Source organism: Hibiscus syriacus, unplaced genomic scaffold (genome assembly GCF_006381635.1).
Source record: "Hibiscus syriacus cultivar Baekdansim isolate YM2019G1 unplaced genomic scaffold, ASM638163v2 tig00116951_pilon, whole genome shotgun sequence".
Classification (NCBI taxonomy): Eukaryota; Viridiplantae; Streptophyta; class Magnoliopsida; order Malvales; family Malvaceae; genus Hibiscus; species Hibiscus syriacus.
Window position 1 is genome coordinate 6195938 of NW_024063482.1, and position 4686 is coordinate 6200623.

Sequence of the window (4686 nt, forward strand, 5' to 3'; positions counted from 1 at the left end):
GTTAAACTAACCAAACACAAAATACAACATTCACAATAATCTTATTCCCTGATAATCTTTTATTCTCTTGATAATTTTACATTCCGTGAACCAAACGTACCCCTAAAACTTACATTAAAGCAAACTGAAATTTTTTTATTTTATTTTATCTTAATTTTATATTTTCATTAATTTAAATAAACTCAAATTCATATATAACAACGTTAATAAAAATATTTGTATATTAATTTTTGTGGTGATGTAATGTATTGCTGAATATATATTTATATATATAAATACTAAATACAATAAATATTTTTTCTCCAAATCTACCCGGCAAAAGTTAAATTTTCTATTATTTTTTCGATTTGAAGGCTCAGATTGGAACTCGAAACCACAATATAATACTCTTCAGGTCTGTCATCCAGCTCTTCTGGGATTTTTCTTATTTTCTCACGGCCGTTCCTCCGCCGGTATTGTCCCCTCTCTTTTACCTTTTTCCTGTTTTTAAGTTTCTGTTATTCCGAATAAGGCAGCCGTCCGGTTTTCGTTCCGGTCGAATCTGACGCTGCCTGTCCTTCATAGATCTGATTCTATCGTGCTCTTGCTTGTTATCTATTTTGGTTGATTTTATCAATTTAGGGCTGTGTTTTATATTTTTGAAAAATAACCTAAATTATATGTTAGGAGAATCCGATTGATCAGCTGATGGCTGTTATCGGTCCTGTTTTGATGTCATATTTATTTTGTGTGGGTTATGTGAATTTTATTATCGTTTTCCTTAACTGCTGAGCTTATTTTGGTGTTTTCTTTCTTGTATGTGATATAGTAGAACTATGTGTTGTTATAATGAACATACCTTAAGAACCACTGCAACATCTAAATATCTTGGAAGCTTTCCTTGTTGAGCAGTGACTTCTTCCTGTCAATAGCGTTTTATGTGTTGTTTGGCTTCTCTTTGTCAATGGAGAAAGGAGTGCCATCTAGCCTTTTTGTTAATGATGGTTCCTTCATGGAGAGGTTTAAACAGCTTCAGCAACAGAAGGATGAAAAAGACAAGGCTGCAGTTTTAGAGGAATCTAAACCACCCAAAGTTGTAAAAGGGTCTTCAGCTCCCAAGCCTTTGATTGCCTTTAATAAAGTAGCCACAGAACGCAAGACTGCCCAAAGTCCTGCAGGAGGCAAACTTGCCTTCAGCCTGAAACAGAAATCGAAGCTTGTGGGTCCTCCTGTTAAGTTGGATGCAGATGAGGATGAAGAGGACCAGGATGCAGGAAGGTTGGTAGATGACAAACCAATTAAAAAGCTAAAATTGGATCGATCAGATGCCTCTGAACACGCTTCAAAACAAGTGGATGTTGGTAATTACCCCTCTTTTAATATTGTGTTGCTGTTAGTGACGGATGGTAGTTGGTACTCAAGGATTTTACATGCTTAGGTCGCATGTCAGATACATCTCCAACTAGATTGGGCATTTCAATGTTTGAATTACTAGTTAATTTTGCTCGTGTTTATATTCTTACTGACTTTAATAGAGGTCTAGATAAAAATTCTTACTTTTATCTTCTCATAAAGAAACAATTAATGGATGTCTAGGTTAAATAGTCCCCTTCATAAGCTGCTGTGATTATGAAGTCATCTGGCCAATTTTTCTGATCTTAAAGTGGTAGATGAGAGGCAAAACATTCTTGAATTTTTCTCGTCTCTTGAATGCAGCTTATATCTTAATTAGCAATCAACATTGGTGGAAAGAGATGTTCAATGAAAGATTTGGAATATGTGTCACGCCTGCTACAAGAATTATTTGCATTCTCTTCTTCATGCTCTTGGTATTAATCAGTTTTATAAGTGATATGCAGCTGCACCTTCCCCAAGCGATCTTACTGTGAAGAAAGTTGCTGACAAACTAGCTAGTTTTGTTGCCAAAAATGGAAGGCAGTTTGAACATATTACTCGTCAAAAAAACCCTGGAGACACACCTTTCAAGTATGTTCATTTTGCATCAATATTTTTCTGTTAAATATGCTGTGCGAGTGTGTTTATTTTCCTTTTGGCCTTCCATTTTTTGCATATTTGATATTTTAATTTGTTCAGATTCCTTTTTGATGAGAGTTGCTCCGATTACAAATACTATGCATATCGGCTTGCTGAAGAGGAAAAAGCTCTTTCAGAGAACAAGGAACCACAAACTCCTCAAAGTGGTTAGCAACTTTCCCCCTTTACCATTATGTTAGATAGGAACTCCTTGGATTAGTATGCTCTAACTCAGTTTTTTTGGCAGTTTTATATGGTTTAAAAAGTATTGCCCTTGTGTAATGACATGCTTTATGCTTTATCTTTGCGGTACATGTATTTCAGCTTCTAAGTCCGCAAACAGCTCTATCAGGGCAATTCCACAGCAATCAAGTTATCAAACACCTGCTTCTGCTTTGTATGACAATGAAGAGCCTAGATCTTCAGTGAATTCGGTGGGAAGAGCAGGTGATGACTCATGAGATTTTTGCTGTTAGTTGCTTTATTGGATGAATATGAGCCTGGCTTTCCTTGGCTTTCTATGACTAGAGTTATCAAGTTCTTTGAATGAAATTTTTTTCATTCTTTTTGCAAATTCTTCAAATGTGTCCATCTTAAAGTGGTTGATAATTTTTTACTAAAATAATCTGAATGTGTTATTGTCAAGCTATTGGGTTTCAATATCAACTGTTCTTTTACTTTTTGGCCAATCTACACTTACAACTGTTTATCAACGGTATACATCATTTTTCTTTTCTGTTAAATCATCCTTCTAGAGTGTAATTTGATATGATCAACCATAAATTATTATCAACTTTTAATTGTATATTGATATCAACAGACATTACCAATGGTCAATTTTGTTTGCCTGATGTTATATGCATGCTTTTCTAAGGTGCAGGCTCATCCAGTGCACCACCAGGTTCCGATCCTATTGCAATGATGGAGTTTTACATGAAGAAGGCTGCTCAAGAAGAGAAGAGGAGAATGCCTAAGCAATCCAAAGATGAGATGCCGCCACCTCCTTCCCTTCAAGGTGAATCTTTGTCCCGACTGAAATGTGTGTTTGTGCGTTCGCATTGACATACTGTTTTCTTTTCCTTACTGCTAAAACACATTTCCTTCTTTCTGTTTGCTTAGCTGCTCCTGCAAAGAAAGGTCATCATATGGGTGATTATATCCCACAGGAAGAACTTGAAAAGTTCTTGGCTGCCTGCAATGATGCTGCTGCACAAAAAGCTGCAAAGGAGACTGCACAGAAAGCAAAGATCCAGTCTGATAATGTTGGGCATAAACTCTTGTCAAAAATGGGTTGGAAAGAAGGTGTTTTATCTTCTCTGTTTTAATTTTGTTTGCTTGCACATATCTGACCTGACCGTGTTAACCGAGTGTTTGAAGCTCAATATTAAATCCTGGTCAAAAGGAATCATGAGAGCCGACAGATTAGATAAATCATCTAGAAGAAGGGTTTAAATGCTCGTTGCAATTATTCTTTTCTGTATCTTGCAATCAAGTGATGATGGAAATGCTGACATTTTTTTCCCTGGAGTATTATTGAACTATTAGTATTGCATCAAATTTAAAATGGTTTGTGAACCTGACCAGTTTTTTTAGATTGCTTTTATACATGCTGCGAGCTTAGTAGATGTGACGATATTTTTCCACAGTTCACTGAAGCATGCTTGATTTCTTTTATATATCATGTGCTCATATGCCATTCTGATTGTGTTTCTGGAATGATTTGATGAATCCTTGGAGCATCACTAGTATGCAGTTCATCCATTTTTTTCTCTCTAAAAGAAGTATAATACCTTGACTTCATGGTTTGCAGGTGATGGTTTAGGGAGTTCCAGGAATGGTATTTCAGATCCAATCATAGCTGGTGATGTAAAGATGAACAATTTGGGGGTCGGTGCTCATAATCCTGGAGAAGTGGCCCCAGAGGATGAATATATGAGCAATACAAGAAGCGAATGATGCTTGGCTATCGATACAGGCCAAATCCCCTGGTATTTAATGTGTTCCTTTACGAGCAATGGTGCAACTCTTAAGTAGATAATATTTTGGCCTCGAATTGATCTAAACATGACGGTCTATTTTCTTGCAGAACAATCCTCGAAAAGCATACTATTAAGGACACAGTTGTGGAAAAGATACCAACTTGTGTACGCTGGCTTGGGTTGGAGGAATAAGTAAGAGAACTTAAACGTGGTTATTGAATTATCCTATGTGTAACACACACACACACATATATATTATATATATATATATGTTCATGTAGATATTTGTTTCTTTTGTGACCGAGTTTCTTTTCTGTGGGACTAGATCAACTTCATTTCGTTTATTCAGTGTTCAATGACAAGATTTTCGGTTTTTGGGAAGAAAAAGAACCCCAAGCCAATGATTTGAATCAATATATGAGGAAGCTGTGCTATCTATGATGTACACTAATTCTGTATCAATAAACTTGGATAGCAGGTTTTGGCCATTTAGTTGCATATTTTCAGTTGCAGCTTTTTATATAACTATTGGTTTATAGGTCAACTAGTCTGGATTGAGTAAATACAAAAGTTCATTATGGGTGTGATCCTTTTAATTCAGGTATCTAATCCATTAGTCTATTAATTTGATCGGATGATACAAAGATCAATTATTAGGATGATCCTTGTAGGAGGAATCTATGGAGGAATCTAT

The 4686-nt window shown here is 35.9% G+C and overlaps 1 pseudogene; it reads left to right on the forward strand.

Annotated features, from left to right (window-relative positions):
• The first annotated feature begins 458 nt into the window (after nucleotides 1-458).
• LOC120188721 lies at nucleotides 459-4391 on the forward strand (annotated as a pseudogene).
• The last annotated feature ends 295 nt before the right edge of the window (nucleotides 4392-4686 follow it).